The following is a 24,723-nucleotide window of genomic DNA, read 5'->3' as shown; positions in this document are numbered from 1 at the left end:
TCCTGGCAAATTTAATATGCCTAATATATATGAATAACGCTAATATTTATTGGCTGCTTAATTTATACAACCTGGAGTCATGTTAAACACTACATGCTTTATTTCACTTAGGTTTTAAGAAGTAGATATTGCCATTATCTCCACTTTACAAGTAGTAAAAGGTTATACAAACACCCCTATGTTAATTGCAGCTTATTTACAATAGGTAATATACGGAAGCAACCTAATTGTCCACCAATAGATGAACGGATAAAGAAGATGTGGTATATATATACACAATGGAACATTACTCAGCTATAAAAAAAAGAACAAAATAATTGCAATTTGCAACAGCATGGATGGATCTTGCTAAGTGAAATAGTTGGTTAGAGAAACAAATATCATACAAGTTCACTTATATGTGGAATTTAAGAAACAAAACAAATATACAAGGAAAAAAAGAGATAGACAAAAAACAAAACAAAACCAGATTCTTAACTATAAAGAACAAACTGGTGGTTGCAGGGGAGGAGATGAGGGGATGGGTGAAATAGGTGATGGGAATTAAGAATACACTTACTGTGATGAGCTCTGAGTAATGTATAATCACTATATTGTACACCTGAAACTAATATAACATTGATGTTAATTATACTGGAGTTAAATTTTTAAAACTTCCTACCAAATACAAAAACAAATGAAAATTTGCCATTTGTGACAACATGAATGGACCTAGAGGGTATTATGCTAAGTGAAATAAGTCAGAGAAAGAGAAATACTGTATGATTTCACTTGTATTGTGGAATCTAAAAAAACAAAACAAAACAAATAGATTCATACAGAGAACAAACTCATGGCTGTCAAAGGGGCAAGAAAAATGGGTGAAATAGGTGAAAGGGATTAAGAAATACCAACTTCCAGTTATGAAATAAGTCACAGGGATGTAAAGTGCAGTATAAGGAAAATAGTGGATAATATTCTAAGAACTATATATAGTGATAGATCATAACTAGACTTATTGTGGTGATCATTTTGTAATGTATATAAATGTTGAATCACTATGTTGTATACCTAAAACTAATATAATATTGCATATTACCTATACTTAAGTGAAAAAAAAAAAGAGAGGGATACGTGGATAGAGACATACAAGGAGAACACCATGTAAAGACCAAGCCAGAGATTGGAGTGGTGCTTCTACAAACCAAAGAATGCCTAAGATTGCCAGCAAATTATCAAAAGTTAGGAAAGAGGCATGGAACAGATTCTTCTTCACAGCCTAAGGAGAAACCAACCCTACTGATGTTTTGATTCGAGACTTCTAGCCTCCAGAACTGAGATGATAAATGTCTGTTCTTTATAAATAAGTAATAAATAGGGCAGCCCGGGTGGCTCAGCGGTTTAGCGCCGCCTTCAACCCAGGGCCTGATCCTAGAGACCTGGGATCGAGTCCCATGTCTGGCTCCCCGCATGGAGCCTGCTTCTCCCTCTGCCTGTGTCTCTGCCTCTCTCTCTCTCTCATGAATAAATAAAATCTTAAATAAATAAATAATAATAAACAAAACTAAGTTTAATTTTTAAAAAAAGTGGGGTGGGGAGGGGGCACTGGTTGGCTCAGTCAATAGAGCACGCCACTATCAATCTTGGGGTAGTGAGTTCAAGCCCTGCATTGGGCATAGAGTTAACTTAAAAAAAAAAAAAAAGAAGAAGAAAGTGGTTCAGTTAGCCAAAGTCATACAGCTATTGAACTACAGAACCAAATCCAGACACTCTTTCTCCAGAACCCTCCCCATTAATTGCTACGCTCTACAACTTCCCATGAGCTTTAGTTGTATTCTTTTGATAAAAATTTTGTATGGTACATGAAAATGCCTCTAACACTTAAAAATGTTGAACTAGAGAGTTACAAGTTTATTAAGTGTAGTTTGGCTTCTCATTTATTGAGCATAAAATCCACCCACATCCACAATGCATTAATCACAGAAAAGGGCTTAAAAATCTCAAAAACCTTTTCTCTTATAGCATTTAGAAACAAAACACCTAAATTTATAAAAATAAACTACATTATTTTAAAGGGCAAAACTCATGAATTCATGTATCATTGAGTCCTGACTGGGGCCCAGGAATTTCTGTTACTAACTTTGTCCTAGGTAAGCTTTCCCATTAGAGAAACTGGGAAAAACGTGGTCTTTGACCAGAAATAATGAAGCTGACAAGCTAACATACTTTAACTTATAGCTAGCTGTGCATAAAAATGTAGAATGATATTTACGTTTGTATTATGATATCATCCAATAAGTAAGTTTGGCTTATATTTCCAATACTTCCAAATAAATTATTTGTTAACAGGAATATTACAGAATTGAGCACAAAATACAGAAAAAAGCTTTCAGGATTCCCAGGTCACATAATTTGCACACAAAATGACTAGCATTGTAGTTGTATTCAAATCCCAGCTCTGCTACTTCCTGGGTAAGTGATCCTCTACAAGTTATTTAACCTCAGCTTTCTGATCTGCAAAATGGAGACTGTATTAGTAGTAAATTGCTAGAGTTGCTTTGAAGAGTTAATGAGATAATTAATGTAGAGTTTTCACAGTAAGTAATTAGTTGTTGGGCATCTTATTATGCCTTGCGTTAATTAATTTCAAGCTTTAATAGACATAAAGCCCTTAGAAGGGTACACAGCACATAGTAAACACTCAATATAAGGTTTTACATAGAATAAAATTGAGATAATGATCTTTAGGTCTATGACTACTTACATTTTAACATCCAGCTTCATATAAATATCCTTTCTTTTTTTATTTTTTGGTTTGATGGATAATTTTTTTTTTTAATTTTTTATTTATTTATGATAGTCACACAGTGAGAGAGAGAGAGGCAGAGACACAGGCAGAGGGAGAAGCAGGTTCCATGCACCGGGAGCCTGACGTGGGATTCGATCCCGGGTGTCCAGGATCGTGCCCTGGGCCAAAGGCAAGCGCCAAACCGCTGCGCCACCCAGGGATCCCGATGGATAATTTTTAATAGAGACGCATACATGGCTGATGTTAAGGAAAGGTCACATGTTGGAAAGAAACAGGTCTTTTTGGCCAAGGGCTGGGTAAGGAAGGAAAGGCAGAAGCAGGAGTGGGGCAGGGGTGGGGAGAGAGTGCGGTCTTACATGTAAACCAGTGAAACAAATAAAGGTCTGAGTGTTCCTAGCGTCCAGGACAGCGTCATGGGGTCAGCGTGCAGGTACCCCAGAGCCCACTTAGGTGGCACTGCCCCACCAACCCCACCAACGGCCCCGGGGATTGGGAGGTCACATGTAGTGAGTGTCCAAATTTAATTCTAGACTTAACCTCGAAGTTCTGTCCCAGCACCAGCGTCCCAGAGCAAGCGTGGCACTCTGCAGGCCCGCGGTCCCCAGACAGCGCCCTTCCCACACCCTGGGCACCCGGCAGCCTGTGCACGCCAGCCCAGTAAACGTGGGTCCAGCGGCCAGGCGAGCGTTGACCGTTTTACCAGCAGAATGGGCTTATTCAGGAATAAGAGAATTGCAACCCACTATGGCAGAACCAGAGGCAAGGCCAACAAATGAGAGGAACGTTATTTATGGAGAAGGGAGGGAGTTGGAAGGGCTGTTTTGAACAGGAGTCCACAGGCGAGAAGTGGGAGTCCAGGGTGACAGGGACTCATCTCTGGCCGTTTCTCGTGGGTTTCTTCCCGTGGGGCCTGGAACCAACTCTCCGGCCGAAGCTTCTCCTGCTGGGCCTGTGACTTACGATCCTTGATGTCCAGTGGGACAGCGGGAGAGCCCCCCCCACCCCCCCGCCTCCTCACCGCATTTTAATGAGCTTCCCTTGATCAATGTCCACGCCAGTCAGGGGCCTCCACGGTGGCAGGGCACGTACAGGAGGGGGCCCGGGAGTCGGGAGTCAGAGCCCCTGAAGGCACCGCCTGAGGCCCCCGGGGGCCGGAGAGCCTCGCCTCCAACACTGACACACAAATAGGCATAAATAAAACCCTCCGAGGTCCACACTGGAGACGTGGCTGGCACGGCAGATGTGGTAATGACACTCAGGAATAAGAGGTGGGCAGCGCAAGGTGCTCTGACTGCAGCAGGACGAGGAGAAGGCTCACCCCAACATAAAGAGAAAACACGCTACACAGAATGTAGTGAAGCCTCGTGTAAGAAAGTCCTTATTTAGACCTTATAAAAAGAAATACACCGACTGCAACTGTTTAGGTTATAAGTTTCTAATGTAGCAGCAGAAAATGTTCATAGAAAAAAATATACTTTGAAGAAAACAGCTGAAAAAATCTAGAAAGATAAAAGTATAAAAAGTTAAAAAAATATATCTTAAGACAAAATATTGCCCAAAACATATAAAACTTAATTTAAAAAAAAATTCACCTATCTAAAGTTAAACCAGGCTGGTCACGGAGCTGCAGCAGGACACCAGCGGCCGGCCTGGGTGACCAGCCCAATGGAAAACCGCGCAGCCCCTTGAGGAAGAAAGCGGGGAGAGGGCGACTAGATGTTGTTCTGGAAGGTTCTCCTCATCACAGACAAACCAGGCGCTGGGCTCGCAGATGCACGGCAGCGAGCACCCCCGGGCCAAGCACTGTGGACGCCTTACGAACCCATCCCATCCGTGAAGTGTCCCATCGGGGCACAGGGGCCCTCTCCGGCCTCCACCAGGATCCCCACCGCGTGGTCCAGCTCGCCCAGATCCGACCTGCAGCTGGAGCCGCGGGGCGGGGTGGCCGCCGAGGTGAAGGCCTGGAGCCCGCTGCCCCGCATCCCCGGGAGCACCGCGCCCAGGTGGGGTGGTAGTCGGAGCTGCCCACAGAGCCAGGGGTCTTACTCTCCAGCGCTCCAAAGATCTGATCTAGTGACTTCTGAAAGCCTCCTGGGTTCTCCCGAGAGCTGTCCACTTCCCGGAGGCTGCTCTGCGGGCTCCGCAGGGCCTGTGCAGATGGGACCGCGGCCACCCCGGGGCCAGGCCTGGCGTGCGGCCGTCTCCCAGGTCAGGGGCAGGGCGCTCCCCCTCCTGCTCCCGCCCCGAGCCGCACAGGACCTCAGCGGACACGCGGCGGTCCCGCGGCGCCCGCCCGGCCGCACGGGGTGCCACCACCCGCCAGGGCCCGGCCTGGGTCACCTCTTCTTGGACCTGCCGGACCGTGTTGGCCATGAGGACCGAGCGACAGAGGTTGGGCTCGACCAGCATGTGGCACAACTGGAGCTTGACCAGGGGCATGTCCGGGAGCGACTGGCGGCGCTGCAGGCTGCAGGAAGGCGTGGCCTGGGTGCCCGCCAGGCCTCCTTCCGCGTCCTCCGCGTCCTCCGCGTCCTCCCGTCCTCGGCGCTTTTTCTCTTTAACCCTCGTGCAAACATCGAGCCCCGGCCGCCGGCCGCCGGCCGCCGCCGTCCGCGCCCCAGCCCCGGCCCCAGCCCGAGCCCCAGCCCCGGCCCCAGCCCCGAGCCCGCCGCCGACCGAGGGGCGGGGCCGCGGGGGCCAAATATCCTTTCATTTATTCTTTCCATTAACCTGGTGAGGCAGGTGGTATTAGCTTTTTTATTAAGGATTTCTCCTTAAGGAATTCCTTTCTGAGGCTTACAGAGATTAAACATTTACTCAAAAGTTCATAGTTTGTTAGTTCAGCCCTACTTAGAAGGTTCAGGGGGGAGCCTGCTTCTCCCTTCCCTCTCCTCCCCCGCTCATGCTCTCTCTCTCTCTCTAATAAATAAAATCTTAAAAAAAAAAAAAATAGGGGCACCTGGGTGGCTCAGTGGTTGAGCATATACTTTTTTTTATAATTTTTTTAATTATTATTTATTTATGATAGTCACACACACAGAGAGAGAGGCAGAGACATAGGCAGAGGGAGAAGCAGGCCCCATGCACCGGGAGCCCGACGTGGGACTCGATCCCGGGTCTCCAGGATCGCGCCCTGGGCCAAAGGCAGGCGCCAAACCGCTGCGCCACCCAGGGATCCCCTGAGCATCTACTTTTGGCTCAGGTCACGATCCCTGGGTCCTGGGATCGAGTCCCGTATCAGGCTCCTCGCATCAGAGCCTGCTTCTCCACCTGCCCATGTCTCTGCCTCTCTCATGAATAAATAAAATCTTAAAAAAAAAAAAAACAGACTTAAAAAAATACAAAAATACATAAAAAGCAGGGAACCAATAAAAAAGAAGGAAACAAGTGTCATACTAAAATATAAGACTTTATCCTTTAAAAGTATTTTATTATTTATAAAACATACGGAGGCGGGCAGCCTGGGTGGCTCAGTGGTTTAGCGCCTGCCTTCAGTCCAGGGTGCGATCCTGGAGTCCGGGGATCGAGTCCCACGTCGGGCTCCCTGCATGGAGCCTGCTTTTTCCTCTGCCTGTGTCTCTGCCTCTCTCTCTGTGTCTCTCAGGAATAAATAAATAAAATCTTAAAAAAAAAATGGAGGCAATGATACATGAATAACAACATAAATTTGCCCATTACAAAAATGTATTTTTGGTGTCATAATTTTAAATGAATACTTTATTAATGTGATATCTTGATTAATCATAAGATTTTCCTGGCTTGCTTGCCTGCAAATTCATTTGTTAGGTCATCAGAATTTATACTTTTAGCAACTTTATTTTTAATCATTATAATTGAAAGTAACATCAATTGGTCTTGGCAAATGCCAGATTGCAAATAATTTTTGATAATTTTAGTTTTTATTTATTTACTTTAAAAAAAAAGATTTTATATATTCATGAGAGACAGAGAGAGAGGCAGAGACACAGGCAGAGGGAAAAGCAGGCTCCATGCAGGGAGCCTGATGTGGGACTTGATTCCGGGACTCCAGGATCACGCCCTGGGCAGAAGGCAGGTGCTAAACGCTAAGCCATCCAGGAGTCCCCAATTTTTGATAATTTTAAATTTCAAGAAGGATCTTTCTGCTGATGCAACTGTTACTGGAGCTATTAAGAGTATTTCATAGACTTTGACAACATTGGGGTGATTTTCTGATTACTTATGTTGAAAATATATAACATAGGTTATATATTATTTATAAATATATTTATATATGTATATATATATATTTTTAGTAGGCTCTATGCCCAGTGAGGGGCTTGAACTCACAACCTCAAGATCAAATCCACATGCTCCAGTGACCGAGTCAGCCAGGCACCCGTGAAATGTATATTTTAATTCACCTAGAGCTAATGATTCACATGAAATAATTTTTTCTAAAAAGATTTAAGGTGCACATGGCTGGTTCTGTCAGAAGTGCATGTGCCTCTTGATCTCAAGGTTGATGGGTATGAGGGTATGAACCTCACATTGAGTACAGTGGTTTTTTTTTTTTTAAGTTTTTAATTTACATTTTAAGTAATCTCTTCACCCAACATGGGGCTTGAACCTACAACCCTGAGATTTAGATTTGCAGGGTCTTCTGACTGAAGCAGCCAGATACCCCTGGTATAGCGATTACTAAAAAAATAAAACTTAAAAAAAAAAAAAGATTTAACTCTACATATATATCAGCTTCTTGTAAGCCTGTATTTAATTGTAAATGTAAATTTATGCAATGGCATTTAAATGTTTCTTCTGACATTTCCAATAATTTGTAACGGTCATATGAGAAATTGAAAGTGGCTTTGTGATTTGTATATAATTCAAGATGGCTGTTTATGCATTCTATTATTGTGTGTTCAATTAAAAGGAAAAAATTAATTTTCAAATTCTCTTCCTCCTTGATAATTTGCTTACCTACAGCTTCATATGAGAAGTGTTCTTTTCCATTAAATGTGACAATCTTTAAATTATTTGTAAAAATTGTGAGTACTTGCTTTGCAAAGTCATTTTCAAACCTCTGGAATTTAAGCTCACTTAAGAATTTTGGTAACTCCCTGAAATGCTTTATTACATATTCCACATGCACACTTTCATTCTGTAATAATTTGTGGATAGTGTTTATTGCCAGAGTGCTGGCCAGCTCTTGTCTGGGGACTCAGCCCAGAAAATTAGTATCTGTGCTAATGCCGCCCATCAACACCAGTCGGGGCCCAGACCCCCCAGCCCAGGCAAAGGTGGGTGCAGCACTGGGCTGCCAGGTCAACTGCTCAATACTCAGGCTGTCTGCTGTATCCATGGGTCTGAACCCTTGTCTGCATGTGCTGCCTCCTTCCCTACCAGTGTATTTCTGTTGCTCACAGAAATGCTTCATTGCCCTATTGAGCTTCACTTACAAAACACAATTTCAAAGATAAAAACATAAAATATGATGCCCTTCTGAGCATGAGGCCCATAAACCCATGAAGCAGTCCTGCAAGGATTATTAATATCCTAATTTCACTTCATTTATACTGTACTAGGTGAGCAACCCAATCCCCAAATTCCCTTCTTGAAAGTCTGTTTACTGTGTAAGGAAAATATGGTCAGTGCCTGTGAAGACTGGGTTCTCCAGGGAGTAGCTGTCAAAAAGGAATTAGGAGTGTGATAGATTTATTGGGGGGCAATGTTTGTGAAAGATGAATGGAGGGGGAATGGGCTAGAGAGGGAAAACCTTCACATTCAGTGATTCTGTGAGAAATCAGGTAGCTTTAATCTAGATATTATACAAATATTAAATTAAAAAAACCTCTTGCTTAGAGAAAATCAAAATAAGATTTCCAAACTGTTTTTAATTTCAAAAAAAAAAAAAAACCTTCAGGCATAAACAGTCATATTTCAAAGTAAATTTATAAAATCCAATTTCAGAACTCCTCATAAAACTTTAAAAAAACATCTGAGGTTCAAATATAGAAGCAGATGAATAACTTATGAATTTAAAAAAAATGTCTCTTTGTATTTTGTAGAGCTATTTTCAAAAGGCCATCATAACAATAACACTTTATAAATATAAGGCTTATAAATATTTTGTTATCCAGAGGCTGAATGAATTAATAGGCTTAATAGGTAAGTATAGTTCATTGTAGATATATTCACTTTATTTTTTTAAAAGGAGACAGATGTAAAATACACCACAGAGGAGCAGTAGGCAGGATAGCAGAGGAGAGGCGGTCTGCCTAGATATATTCACCTTAAAAATCGATCAAACTTCATTCTCTCTCTTTATTCCTCTTTCTTTCTTCTTTTATTTATTTTTAAAGATTTTATTTATTTGACAGAGAGAGAGAGAGAAAGAGAGAGCATGAGCAACTGTGCACAAGCAAGAGGAGGAGCAGGTAGAGGTAGAGGGAGAAGCAGGCTTCCTGCTAAGCAGGGAGCCCATTGCGGGATGGACCCCAGGACCCTGGGATCATGACCTGAGCTAAAGGCAGACGCTTAACTGACTGAGCCACCCAGGCGCCCCTCCCTCTCTCCTTTAATGTGGTTAATAATATTAAACTGAGTACCTAACACTTGCTGGGCTCTTTTATGTAATTTATAATTATAATTCGTAATGGCAAGTATGGTTGGTTTATGAATTTCTTTAGCAAAACCTTTTTGAATTTCCACTTGGTATTAGGCAAAGTACTAGCTACCAGTATCTCATTATGACATAATTTGACCGTGAAAAAAGAAATGCTCCTTCCATTTCCCAAGGTATGATCTAGTGGGAGACATATGTGCTGCTTAAGTAATAGTTACTTCCCTTTCAGCACTTGCTCCCTGAAGGAGGCAGGAGCAAACCTGAGCCCAATCTGTAGCCTCAGACTTGCTGCAGAGCTGAGTCAACTTAGAAAAGCTAAACCACAGTGGGCCTGCAGACCCAGTGAGCATGAGGATAAATGCTTGTTGGTAAGCCACTGAGTTTTTGGTGTGGTTTGTTACACAACATATTGTAGTAAAAGTATGGCTAATGCATATTTTGCAGTTCATTGTTCATCATTCCTTCTTGAATTTCAGATTGATGTGTACTTTCTTTCAGCCTAAAGTTTGCCCTTTAGAACATCCTCAGAGTCTTTGAGTGGAAAAGTCTCTTTGAGTCTACACTTAATTAGTAAATTTGCCACTTGTTCTTAAAAGTATAATTTTTGGTTAAATAAGTGTAGGTTGACGATTAGTTTTTCTCAACAGAATGAAGATATATATGATGCTTCTATCTTCTGACTTCAGTTTTAGCTGTTAGGTCAACTATAATTATTGACCACTTACAGGAAATCTCTCCTCTCTCTGTTTTCCTATTGTCTCTTTGTTGTTGGCATTCTGAAGTTTCATTATGACATGTTTGGTACAGATTTTGACTAGATAGGCATTCTTTTTATTCTACTTACAATTGATGGTGGGGGACACTGGCTAGCTCAGATGGTAGAGCATGCGACTCTTGATCTTGGGGTTGTGAATTCATGCCCCACACTGGGTGTAGAGATTACTTGAAATCTTAAAAAATTGATTGGTATTCTAGGACATGTAGAGTCTATGATTTGTGGAACAATGGTCCCTCAAAGATGTCCATGTTCTAATCCTTAGAATCCCTGAATATGTTGTTACATGACAAAGAGGAATTAAGGCTACAGATGAAATTAAGAGTGTTAATCTGATGACTCAATTTTTTTTACAGATTTTATTTATTTATTTAAAAGATTTTATTTACTTATTAATGAGAGACACAGAGAAAGGCAGAGACACAAGCAGAGAGAAGCAGGCTCTATGCAGGAAGCCTTATGTGGGACTCAATCCAGGGACTCTGGGATCACGGCCCCGGCCAAAGATAGACGCTCAACCACTGAGCCACCCAGGTGTCCCTAATCTGATGACTTTAGAACAGGGAAATTATTTTGGATTATCTAGGTGGGCCCAATATAATCCCAAAACTGATTAAATATGGAAGGGGGAGGCAGAAGGAAGGTCAGAAACGATGTGATGTGAGACAAATTTGACTTGCTGTTGCTGGTTTTGAAGACAGAGGAAGAGGGCCATGAGCCAAGGATGCAGGCTACATTTAAGAGCTGGAAAAGGTCAAGGAAACAGATTCTCTTCTAGAGACTCCAGGAAGGAATGAATGTAGCCCTGCCAACATCTTGATTTTAGCCTAGAGACCGGAGTTGGACTTTTCACCTAGAGAACTGTAAGATGATAAATTTGTGTTGTTGGTAATGATAAATTGTGGTAATTTGTGACAATAGTGATAGGAAACTAGTACAGTCTCTTTGATCAATACTGGAATTTTTTAAGCCATTATAATTTTTAATATAGCCTCTTCATTCTTTCTCTTTTCTTCTGGACTCAACATACGTAGACTTTTTTACTCTATCTTACACTGCTTTTTTTTTTTTTAATTTTTTTTTTTTTTTATGATAGTCACAGAGAGAGAGAGGCAGAGACACAGGCAGAGGGAGAAGCAGGCTCCATGCACCGGGAGCCCGATGTGGGATTCGATCCAGGGTCTCCAGGATCGCGCCCCGGGCCAAAGGCAGGCGCCAAACCGCTGCGCCACCCAGGGATCCCTCTTACACCGCTTTTAATCTTGCTTTCATATTTGCTCTTTACTACATTTTGGGTAATTTCTTCAGATCTAGTTTCCAGTGTACTCATTCTTTTTGCAGCAGCATTTTTCTTTTTTAAAAAAGATTTATGTATTTGAGAGAGAGAGCGAGCGAGCGAGCTGGGGGGGAGGGTGGAGAGGAGGGAGAAAATCTCAAGCAGACTCTGCACTAAGCTGGAGCCCGACATGGGGCTCAATCCCATGACCCTGAGATCATAACCTGAACCTAAATCAGGTGCTGGACACTTAACCGAGCCGCCCAGGCGCCCTGCAGCAGCCATTCTACTGCTATTTAACCCATACATTAAATGTCAACTTCAACAATTATATATTTCTTTTCTAGATGTCTTATCTGGTTCCTTGGTAAACTAGACTTCATTTTTTTTAACAGCCTCTTGTTTCTTATTCCAATTTTCAATCTTTTATTTCTTTAAGGATATTAAACATACCTATTTTGTACTCTGTATCTAATGATAATTCTAGTTATCTAAAGTTTTTGTGAAACAGATTCTAATTCATAGTACCTTATTTGGTGTGTTTGATGACTTCACTAAAAGCTCATGGTTCTTTGGCACATTATCTATGGGAACTGTTTGAGGTCTGAGTTCTTCCAGAGAGATGTTTATACAGATGGTCCCTAACTTAGCGATGGTTTGACTTAGGATTCTTTTGATTTTCACTGTCAGCTTATTGAAAGTGATATGCATTCAGCAGAAACTGTAGTTTGAATTTTAGTCTCGTCCCTGGCTAGCCCTATGTGGTATACACTTTCTTGCGATGCTGGCAATGGCAGTGAATTGCAGCTCCCATTCAGCTACCTGACCACACAGGTAAGCAACCAATACACTTAAAACTATTCTGGGGGCACTTGGCTGGTTCAGGTAGTAGAGAATGACACTTTTGATCTCAGGGTCATGAGTTTGAGCCCCATGTTGGGGGTGGGTAGATTGTACTTTAAATAAAAATAAAAATTTTTAAAATTTTTTAAAAAGAAAATATTCTTACCCATACAACCACTGTTTTTTACTTTTAGTATTCAAAAAATTACATGAGATATTCAACCTTCATTATAAAACAGGCTTTTTGTTAGATGATTTTGCCCAAGTATTGGCTAATGTAAGGGTTCTGAGCATGTTTAGAGTAGGTTAGGCTAAGTAATGATGTTTGGTAGGTAAGTGTATTTTTTTTTTAAAGATTTTATTTATTTATTCATGAGAGACACACACACACACACAGAGGCAGAGACACAGGCAGAGGGAGAAGCAGGCTCCATGGGACTTGATCCTGGGACCTCAGGATCATGCCTTGAGCCGAAGGCAGAGGCTCAACTGCTGAGCCACCCAGGCGTCGCAGGTAGGTGTATGAAATACAGTTTCAACTTACAATATTTTCAATTTGCAGTGGGTATATTGGGACATTATCCATCATAAATTGAGACCTGTATTAGCTGTCTAGTGGTGTGACCAACTTAAATTATATTTTCAGCATAAGGTTCTTTTTTTCTTTTTTTAAAATATTTATCTATCTATCTATCTATCTATCTATCTATCTATTTATTTATTTATTTATGATAGACATAGAGAGAGAGAGAGAAGCAGAGACACAGGCAGAGGGAGAAGCAGGCTCCATGCAGGGAGCCCAACGCGGGACTCGATCCCGGGACTCCAGGATCGCGCCCTGGGTCAAAGGCAGGCACTAAACCGCTGAGCCACCCAGGGATCCCTTCTTTTTTTATTTTCACAGAAAAGTGTTTTTTTTTGTTTTTTTTTTTTTAAAGTGAGCTCTACAGCCAATGTGGCACTTGAACTCATGATCCTAAGATCAAAAGTCATATACTCTACTGACAGCCAGCTAGGCACCCCTAAGCATAAGGTGTTTGGTGGTACCACCTACATATTAAGAAGTGTGAAAGATTTGAGATTTTACCCTGCTACTGTTAGCCTGCCATAACGGCATGGATTTATTTTAAATGCATGGATTTTGGCAGAAGACACACTACTTGTGGGTCAGAGATCAAGTACAGGTTATTACTCAAAGCAATAGCAGTAGCCAGAGTGTCAGCATTTGTGTTGGTTCCCTAAGGCCCAATTCCCACAGGGCTACATAGCAGGCCAGGTGACATGTATGCAGTGGGTTGCATTACAGGATAAGAACCCTGAACTTACAGAACATGCATATTTTATAATGGGCAGCAAGGATGCCTACCTTTTTGTCCAGAGGTAGACACCATCAGTATCTTCTAAGACTTCTCACTACATAAACCATTGCAAAGATAGTCTGGAACAAAGACAGTCAGTGCCTCTGCTCACAAGATGTGCAGAAACTTGAGCAACTCATGAAGAAATGTCTTCTAACAACAGATCATTTGAATTGGGCCGTGAACCTATGCTTGTGTTTCACAAATTATTAGAGTAGCTTTATCCCCCCTTCTGTTTAGATTCAAGATCAAGACATATAAGTTTTCTTGCTATCCTCTGGTACAGGGAAGATTTTTTTTTTTTTTTTGATAAAAGTGTAAACCTTTGTGCTCTAACTTGTGTATGTATATTTGGGTTAAGGATCTATTAGACTCCTTACCTCAGTTGGAATCTTGGGTTTGTCTCCTGTCCCTACACCCTTCATAGCCATTAGAACTCTGGTCTGAGCTCACTAGAGTTCAGAAGATACCCTCAAGCCCCATACAATCTTCCTTTTGTGCTTGTTTACTCCTCCAGATTCCTGCTTTCACTTGGTTTTTCGTCTCTGAATATTCCTTAATTTTTTAATATTTTAGATTCGTACTTCAATAGATTTTTTTGATTTCATTGAGAATTATTATTTTATATTAGAGGGTTATTGTGTCTCTAATCTTCTATACTGTCATGCATGGTAGCTGAAATGCAGGGAGGTAATCATAATTGGAGCTTAGGGTACCATGAGCCAGCTGTATGAATGCTGAATTCATCCAGAAGGATGGCAGGTTTGAAAGAATTTAACAGACGTGATTAGGAAATGAGGTATTTTGATTAACTGGATTTCCCCCCAACTTATCTAAAGAACCACCTGGTTGGGGGGTATGTGGAGAAGCACATAAGCCTGCTACACACAGGAAGCGAGGCCTCAGGATTCTCTAAGTTGTATTATACTCACTGCAGAATTGTATTAATTGATTATTTTGTTGGCAACTTTAGAAATATTGCACATACTCAATTTCATAGCTTTGATACAGTAATTACTTGGATCACTCCAGGGTTAACAGGCTCTGAAAACCTGCTACTCATAGTATAGCCCATGATCAACAGCATCAGCACCACCTGGGTGCAGTTAGAAATGCAAATTCTTAGGCCCCTTTCTAGCCCTACTGAATCAGAATCTGTATTTTAACAAGATTTCCCAGTGATTCCTTTGTACATCAACACTTTTTTTTTTTTAAGATGTATTTATTTATTCATGATAGACATAGAGAGAGGCAGAGGGAGAAGCAGGCAGGCTCCATGTAGGAGCCTGATGCAGGACTTGATCCCTGAACTCCAGGATCATGTCCTGAGCTGAAGGCAGATGCTCAACCGCTGAACCACCCAGGTGTCCCAGCACTTTTTTTTTTTTTTTTGAGATTTGTTTTATTTGAGAGAGAGAGAGAACATGTGCAGAGGGGCAGAGGGGAGAGGGAGAGAAGCAGATTCACCACTGAGTGCAGAGTGTAGAGCTCCACGCAGGGCTAGGTTCCACAATCCTGAGATCATGACCCAAGCGGACATCGAGTCAGACGCTTAACCAACTGAGCAACCTAGGTGCCCCTGTGCATTAATGTTTGGGAAGCACTATCCTAGAAAAATGTTTTGAAGAAGGTAGTGTTGTTGCTGATGACTCAAGCAGTCATAAAATTTGGAGACTGTGTAATACAATACTGTTACTTATTTAGCCAATATTTAAACTGTTTTTATCATAAAAACCATTGTCATGTTCATCTTTGTACATCTATCTTTGCACACTTGCTTCGGATTACTTCCCCCCTGCCCCCTTTCCTGGGCTGGCTGGCTTTCTTTTTATTTTTTATTTTTTTTGGCTTTCTTTTTAAAGATTTTATTTATTTAAGAGAGGGAGAGAGAGCATGTGAGCATGAGTTGGGGGGAGGAGCAGAAGGAGAGGGAGAGAAAGGAGAGGGAGAAGCAGACATCTCACTGAGTAAGGAGCCTGACACAGGGCTCCATCCTAGGACTCCCAGGATCCTGACCTGAGACGAAGGCAGAGGCTTACTGACTGAGTCACCAGGGCCCCTCCTGGGCTTACTTTCTTAAGAGTTCTTAATTGTTAGGCTAAAGGGGATATATATTTAAATTTTTAAATTCAAACTGCCAAACTGCATTCAAGAAAGATTAATAGTTTATCTTCCCACTAAGGATGTATAACATTATGGAATTTCTCTATCTTTAGTGAAAATCAGCAATCATTATATATTTGCCAATCAGAGAGGTGAAAAATAATTCAGAAATTATTTTAGGGATGCCTGGGTGGCTCAGCGGTTGAGCGTCTGCCTTAGACTCAGGGCGTGACCCCAGGGTCCAGGGATCAAGTCCTGCATCAGGCTCCCTGAGAGGAGCCTGCTTCTCTCTCTGCCTGTGTCTCTGCCTCTCTGTGTCTCTCATGAATAAATAAATAAAATCTTAAAAAAAAATTACTTGATGCTCTCAAAAGAAAGGCAGTCAGGGAAGTAGTATGGTGTAGGCGGAAGAGTTAAGCCAGATTGTCATCTCAGCTGGAGACTAGCTTTATTCAGCCTTATCCCAAGGGGACCTCTGTTGTATGACTTGTACCACAAAGGTATTATTGCCTTGAGGCAAGAAGACCAACTGTGAGTGGCCTCTGGGGGGGGGGGGCGGTAACCACTTCCTTAGATCAAATAGTTCTCTTTGTCAAGGGCAATTCTCTGGTTCTAGAGAAAGGACAGCTGTGAACTTTTAGCTGCCAACACTCATAGCAGCTCCAGGATGGGGGTACCTTCCTGCAGGGAATACTGATGGGTATAGTAGTCAAGTAGTCGATTACTGTCCTCCTTAAGTCATGTCCACCCAGAACCTCAGAATGTGACCTTATTTGAAAACAGGGTCTTGGGAGATGTAATTAGTTAAGGTGAGGTTGATAGGATTCAGGACACATTACCCCAAAATATGGCACCCTAGCATACTGACTATTTTAAGTTGAAAAAATTTGAGAAAACCTTAGAATCAGTCAAGTCATCCTGACCACCTCCTCCCATCCCCTGAAACAGATCATAAAACACTCAGGTGAGAGGTGGCCTCCCTGCACCCAGAGGAAAGGAGTATCCTTATCTCTGAAGGAAAACAAAGGGACCCTAAGAAGAATGTGAACAGACAGGCTTTGCTGAGTTTCCCCCACTTTACTACATTGCTTCTCTCTCTCTCTTTTTAAGGTTTTATTTATTTATTCATGAGAGACCCAGAGAGAGGCGTAGACCCCGGCAGAGGGAGAAGCAGGCTCCCTGGAAGAAGCCGAATGTGGGACTTGACCCCGGATCCCAGGATCATGCCCTGAGCCAAAGGCAGATGTTCAACCACTGAGCCACTCAGGCGTCCCTACATTTATTCTCTTTAACTTATGATACCTTTACAACTGTCTGCTCTTCACAAATCTAGCATAAAAATCTCAGGTATGTTTCTATATCTTTATTTCCTTATGGAGTTCTCCTGGGTCACGTAAAAGTTATAGACCCAGCTAGGGACCCTAAGAGGGTCAAGGAAAACTTTTTCCTCCCCTACAAATTCATGCTAGATTAGAGTGGGCCCTAAATCCAATGACTCATGTCTTTATAAAATGAGGAGAGCACACAGAAATACACAGAGAAGGCCATGCATGTGCAGGTGGACTGAGAGATTGGAGTTATGCTGCCATAAGTCAAGGAAGGCCTGGGGCCACCAGAAGATAGAAGGAACATCTGTGGGAACATGGCTCTACTGATATCTCGATTGTAGACTTTTAGCCTCCAGATCTGTGGGAGAATAAATTTCTGTTGGTTAAGCCAATTACTATGTGATATTTTGTTACAGCAGCCTAGGGAACTTACGAAGTAGGGCACTAGCTGTTTACCAAGAAGTTCTTATGGTCCATGGATTCCTAGGCAATCCTAATGCACTTTCTGGGAGTCTACATGGTTAAAAGTATTTTTTTTTCTTTTTAAAAAGATTTTATTTATTTATTCATGAGACAGAGAGAGAGAGGCAAAGACACAGGGAGAGAGAGAAGCAGGCTCCATGCAGAGAGCCCGACGTGGGACTCGATCCCCAGACTCCAGGATCACGCACTGGGCTGAAGGCGGCACTAAACCACTGAGCCACCCAGGTGTCCAGGTTAAAAGTATTTTCATAGTAACATTAAAACTTTATTTACTTTTTATTTTTTTTTGCGGTGTGGATGTTTTAATAATGGTGCAAAAGCAATCAATGGTGGTTAAAATTGCTGGTGTTTCAACAAGTATGAGATAGTGGCACCAAACTGTACTAATAGTCATTGTATTCTTCACCACCATACTCAATAAAGAAAATGCCAGTCTCTATAGAAACGTCCTTGATGAAACATAACAATTAGGTTTATTAAATCTTGACTCTAGAGTATGTATCTTTTTAATAATTTTGCGTGACAAGTACTTTGAGAAAGCACTTCTGCTGAATATTGAAGACAATGATTATCTTGAGAAAAACACTTGTGTAATGACTGGAACTGTGAGCTAAAGTAGCCATCACAGACTATTATTTCTACTTGAAAGAACAGCTGCCTGAAAAACTATGATTATTCAGACTTGGGTATTTGGAATTTTCTTAGAAATGAATGAAGTGAGGGCACCTGGCTGGTTGTCAGTAGAACATGTGACTCTTGATCTCAGAGTTGTAGGTTCAAGCTCCACAATGGGTGTGGAGATTACTTAAAAATTAAAAAAAAAATCTTTAAAGACAAAAAAGGAAATGAACAAAGTGACATTGTTACTTCAAGGAAAAGAGCTGATACTTGTTATCAATGATAATAGTTCAGTTTTCAAGCAAAAATTAGTATTCTGAAAAACTTACCTGACACCATGAGCTTGGTATCTTCCCAATTCTTAAAGAGTTTCCTGATGAGATCCATGGAGATATTAATAAATTATGATATTTATAATCATAGAAGGTATCAACATTTGTCAGATCTGGAAAACTCTGGGAAACATTTTCAAAATGACTAATGTGTGAGGTCACAAATTAATGTGAGAAAAAGATACATTCAAGTTCAAGGTAGACCAATGTTGGTTTTTTAGATAATAGAATATGAAAACCTCAGTGCTACTGGTTTCAGATTTTACATTGTAATTATCTTTAATAAACTACCACTTGTGCCTAGGTTGCTTAGTCAGTTAAGCATCTGCTTTTGGCTTAGGTCATGATCCCAGGGTCCTTCCTGGGTTTGAGCCCCACGTTGGGTTCCCTGCTCAGCAGTGAGCTTCCTTCTCTCTTTTCCTCTGCTCCTCCTCCCTGCTTGTCCTCTCTCTCTTTCAAATAAATAAAATCTTAAGAAAAGGGACGCCTGGGTAGCTCAGCAGTTGAGCGCCAGACTTTTAGTTTGGCTCAGGTCATGATCTCATCGGTGGTGGGATCAAGCCCCACAGCCAGCTCCATGTTCAGTGGGGAATCTGCTTAGAGATTCTCTCCCTCTGTCCCTCCCCCCTCTAAAATAAATAAATAAATCGTTAAATAAAATAAAATTGGGCTACCTGAAGCACTCTTTTTCATTGTTGATAAAATCATCTTTAATTTCTCTAGATATATTTGCATCCTTAAAACTAGTTTTATATCCTGTGATAATGGAGAAGGCCACACATTTGTAGGGACAGAAAGTACATGGGAAATCTCTGTTCCTTCTTTTCAATTTTGCTGTGAATCTAGAACTGCTTTAAAAAACAAAGTCTAGGGATCCTTGGGTGGCACAGCGGTTTGGCGCCTGCCTTTGGCCCAGGGTGCGATCCTGGAGACCCGGGATCGAATCCCTCATGGGGCTCCCGGTGCATGGAGCCTGCTTCTCCCTCTGCCTATGTCTCTGCCTCTCTCTCTCTCTCTCTCTGTGTGTGACTATCATAAATAAATTAATTAATTAAAAAAAAAAAAACAAAAAACAAAGTCTAGGGCAGCCTGGGTGGCCCAGCGGTTTAGTGCTGCCTTCAGCCCAGGGCATGATCCTGGAGACCCAGGATGAGTCCTACGTCGGGCTCCCTGCATGGAACCTGCTTATCCCTCTGTGTCTCTGTCTCTCTCTCTGAGTCTCTCATGAATAAATAAATAAAATCTAAGAAAAAAAAAGTTTATTAGAAACACAAAAAACAAACAAACAAAAAGCTGAGTGCTACATCCAATTCTCCTGTCACGTTCACTTGGCTACTGCAGATAATCATATAAAAGGAGGATAAACTCTTTGGGCACCTGAAGATTCTTTTATTTAAGAAATTATTAAGTGGATATAGAATACTATAAACTGCTAGGCATTGGTTCCTTATTGGTAAATAAAATAGACATAGCCTTTGCCCTTGTACTATGACGCTTGCTTCTAGTTAAAGATGGGGGTGGTGAATGTGTTTCCTTCCTGTCCCTCTTTTCTTCCCCCACTTCCTACCCCTCTTGAGACATCACTGAAATAGAGATTCAGAAGCACAAAGAGTGAATAAAGTAGTAGTGGAGAGAGCTGAGAATGAGCTTCTAGCATATTTCTTATTTTTTTTTAAATTTATTTTTAAGTAATCTCTAAACCCACCATAGGGCTCAAACTTACAGCCCTCAGCCCTGAGATCAAGAGTTGCATGCTCCACTGCCTGAGCAAGCCAGGTGTCCCTAAAAACTTTTTTTTTTTTTAAGAAAGATTTTATTTATTTATTTGAGAGAGCGAGAGCACAAGCAGAGGGAGCAGCAGGCAGAGGGAGAGGGAGAAGCAGATTCCTTGCTGAGCAGGGAGCCTGACGTGGGACTCCATCCCAGGACCCCAGGATTATGAGCTGAGGTAAAGGCAGACTCTTAACCAACTAAGCCACCCAGGTGCCCCTAAATACATGAGACTATTCTGACACAAAGAATGAGGAAGCTGCAGGCCCCAATGAGGTTGGAGAGATGCAGGTTGTCTGCCACAAATCTCTAAGTGTGGGGGCTGCTAGAATTGGCATACAAGGAAATGCAGCAATAGATTTTAGAGATGGGATGTTATTTGAAGAACTGCATATAGAACAGCTGACCTTCCCTTATCTGCTCCATTCTTCATATGGGCAAAATACTGTCCGACCAAAGGCATTAGACATTTATCACTAAGCCAAAAACAGGAGTGCTGTTCTCTTAGAGAGGGGAAATGCTAAGTTAGTATAAGTGTTAGCTCCTCAGAGGACAGAGAAATAAAGAACTGATTAAGAGGCATTAAGAATCAATCTAAGATGACCATCTGGCTGGCTCAATCAAAAGAGCTTACAACTCTTGATTGTAAGGTTATGAGTTTGAGCCCCATGTTGGATGTACAGATTAGTTAAAAAAAATCAATCAAGTCCAACATGAGAGTCAATGAGAGTCCTCAAAAGGGTGCATAAAGGAGTGGTGATGTAACAGCAGTGAAGAGGAGAAAGGAAAATAAAAGAGCAAAATGAATTCAGAATACTCACACTCAGACACATCTTAAAAGATTCTATTTCCAAGATTAAAGAATAGATCCTAGCACCTGGCTGGCTCAGTCAGTAGAGCATGCAACTCTTGAGCTCAGGGTTCTAAGTTCAGGCCCCATGTTGGTTGTAGAGATTACTTAAAAATAAAATATTTTTTGGTTGGGGGGGGGGACCTGGTTGGCTTAGTAGGTTGAGTGTCCAACTCTTGATTTCAGCTTAGGTCATGATCTTATGGTAATGGGATCAGCAGTGTGTGGCTCCATGCTCAGTGGGGCGTCTGCTTGAAGACTGTCTTCCTCTCCCTCTGCCCCTCCTCCCTCCCTCTGCACTGCCCTCCCTCGCTCCTGCCATGCTAATGTGCATGCTCTCACTCTCTCAAATACATGTCTTTTTTTTTTTAAAGATATATGTAACAAAGCTCTTGAGGCTTTTTTTTTTTAGATTATTTATTTATTTATCCATAAGAGACAGAGAGAGAGAGAGAGAGAAAGAGAGAGAGAGAGAAAGAGATCCAGGATTAGGCCCTGGGCTCAAGGCAGCACTAAACTGCTGAGCCCCCAGGGCTGCCCTCAAATACATAAGTCTTAAAAATAGGATGCAAAACAGATTTCTAATACAGTTGAGCCACTGACTTTAGAAATTAGTGGGGTTATGCTTCGGGGTTCTGAGGAAAATTCATTTTCAACTTGGAATTCTATATTCAGCCAAAAAATAAACATATAGTTTGGAAAGCAACCAATCTAATCATTGCTCACTGAGGAACTCACAGCCTGTCTGGGAAGAAAGATAGGTAAATGTGACATGCTTACATGTAAAGGTCTCACAGGTGTTACCAACATGTAGAAGGGCACCCAATCTAGTCTGAGGAGCCAGGCAAGAGTTCTTAAATATGACCCTGAGTTGAGCTTTGAACCATGAGGAAACATCTTGATAAATCTCTTCAATAAACTTCCCTGACTTAGAGCAGACTATGGTAAGAGAGAGTTTATCTCCATATTCAAATTTGACTTTCACATAGCTTATAACTGGTCATGATTAAGGGTATAACCATTTAAAAATAGTCATGATTTTGCTCACTCCTTCTATCACATATGCATTGAACCTGATTTGCCAGATTTACAGCTCAGTTCTCCTGGTGACTAATCCATTGAAAGTGGGGCACACCTACCTTTCCTTCTGACTTGAACAAATAGCTGACCCTCAGTTTTTTCTTTCACTGTGGTTCTCTACTTGTCAAATGAACTCAGTTTTTTAGACCAAACGTTTCAAATTCCTTTTTGGCATATGATTTAGGCCTTATTAATTTATGTGTGATTATTATTATTATTATTTGTTCAGATGCCAGGGCAGACTACATTCAGATGTCAGAGAACAATTTATGCTGTCTTGGGGCTAAGAAGTTTAAAGAATGAAAGGACAGCTGGCAAAGTCTTATTTGTGGACTTTCTATTTATTTTCCTCTTTGTTTTCCTGAAAACACAATAAACCAAAAAGACAAATAAGGTACTATGAAGTTTTCCTCCTACTTGGAATTTTTTTCTTTTTTGAATTAAAAAAAAAAAAAAAAGTGTTCTCGGCTCTCTTTGAAAGAAGCATCAGCTCAATAGACCTACTTCATTGCTATTTTGTGGCACACTGTAGTTAATTGTATATTTGAAGAATCCTATATTTTCCCATACTTGATCTACTAAAAAGTGACAATAAAAAGAACAAGAAGACTTTAATCTGTTTACAAGGCCTTTTTTTTTTTTTTTTTTTTTTTAAGTAGGCTTCATGCCCAACATGGGGCTTGAACTCATGACTCTGAATTCCTGAGATCAGGAGTCGCATGCTTTACCAAGTGAGCTAGCTGGGCTACTTTTACAGATCAGATTCATTTACCATGACATGTTTTTTTCATTAAGGCAGAGAAATACAGCTAAAAGATGGAAAGGGAGTGTTTTAATAAGATTCTAGGGACACCTGGGTGGCTCATCGGTTTAGCCTCTGCCTTTGGCCCAGGGCGTGATCCTGGAGTCCCGGATTAAGTCCCACCTCAGGCTCCCTGCATGGAGCCTGCTTCTCCCTCTGCTTATGTCTCTGCCTCTCTCTCTCATGAATTAATAAATAAAATCTTAAAAAAAATAATATTCTTGTAGGTAGACTCTCCTTTATGAAAAGAAAAATATAAAAAAGAAAGCCCAGGCTGAGGGGCACCTGGATGCCTCAGTAGTTGAGCATCTGCCTTCAGCTCAGGTTGTGATCCTGGAGTCCTGGGATTGAGTTCTGCATCACACTCCCCGCAGGGAGCCTGGTTCACCCTCTGCCTAAGTCTCTGCCTCTCTCATGAATTACTAAAATCTAAAAAAAAAAAAAAAAAAAACCAAAAAACAAAAAACCCTAAACAAGCCCAGTCTGGGGATGCCAAAAATTCCCCCTCATTCCCACTGAATGTTGTGTAGATGAAGAAAAATTTTCTTCCTTTTTCCAGGATGGCCCCTCATTTAGTGACAGTTAAAACTGAGCATGGTTCCTGGTTGAATAGTGTTCCCCCCAAATTCACGCCTACCTGGAACTTAAGAATATATCTTATTCAGAAAAAAAAAAAAACAAAAAACAAACAAACAAAAAAAAAAAAAAGAAAGAAAGAAGATTTTTTGGGGATCCCTGGGTGGCACAGCGGTTTGGTGCCTGCCTTTGGCCCAGGGCGTGATCCTGGAGACCCGGGATCGAATCCCATGTCGGGCTCCCGGTGCATGGAGCCTGCTTCTCCCTCTGCCTGTGTCTCTGCCTCTCTCTCTCTCTCTCTCTGTGTGTGTGTGTGACTATCATAAATAAATAAGTAAATCTTAAAAAAAATAAGATTTTAAAAAAATATATTAAATATTTAATAATAATTTTTAATTTTAGTATTTAATTATTTTTCTAATAAATGTTTTTATTTATTCATGAAAGACATAGAGAGAGAGGCAGAAACACAGGCAGAGGGAGAAGCAGGCTCCATGCTGGGAGCCCGCTGTGGGACTTGATCCCAGAACTCCGGGATCACCTTTTGGGTAGAAGGCAGATGCTCAACCACTGAGCCACCCAGGTGTCCCCAGAAATAAGATCTTTATAAATGTATAATGTTGTGCCCAAGATTGCGAATCCGAGAAACCACCAAGGAGCCGACACTGATGCAAACACACGAGGGCTTATTTACAAGCTCGAGCTTGGGTCCAAGTATACCCGACACAGCAGAGCAGGGACTTGGACCCCAAAGTGGGTTACAGCTGGGTTTTTTATAGGCTGGTCTAGGGGATTTTCAGAAGGGATGGAAGAATTTCTCAAGTTCTGTTTACATTTTTATATGGGGCTTTTAAGGGCATTGAGCTCTGTTCTCATTCTAAGATGGGACTTTCTACCACGGGCATGGGCTCTGTTGTCTTTCTGATATGGGATTACCTGCCGAGGACATTGAGGACATTCTGCAGTTTTTCCCATAAAGTTCAGCTCTTATTCACAGGGGCCTAAGATGGCTGTACTTGTGCTAATGCTAAACTTTAGGTGGGATGGCCTTAATTTTTCTCGGCCTCCACATATAAAAGTTACAATGAGATTGTAATTTGTACAGTGAGGATTAGGGTGGGGCCTAAATCCAATATGACTAATGTCCTTTCAGGAAGA

General features: G+C 41.5%; 1 pseudogene; it reads right to left on the bottom strand.

Moving 5' to 3' along the window:
* LOC129513084 (cell division cycle-associated protein 4-like) lies at nucleotides 1-5,364 on the bottom strand (annotated as a pseudogene).
* Between the last annotated feature and the right edge of the window lie 19,359 nt (nucleotides 5,365-24,723).

Source organism: Nyctereutes procyonoides, unplaced genomic scaffold (genome assembly GCF_905146905.1).
Source record: "Nyctereutes procyonoides isolate TBG_1078 unplaced genomic scaffold, NYPRO_anot_genome, whole genome shotgun sequence".
Lineage (NCBI taxonomy): Eukaryota > Metazoa > Chordata > Mammalia > Carnivora > Canidae > Nyctereutes > Nyctereutes procyonoides.
This window is presented reverse-complemented; position numbering and strand designations above follow the sequence as displayed.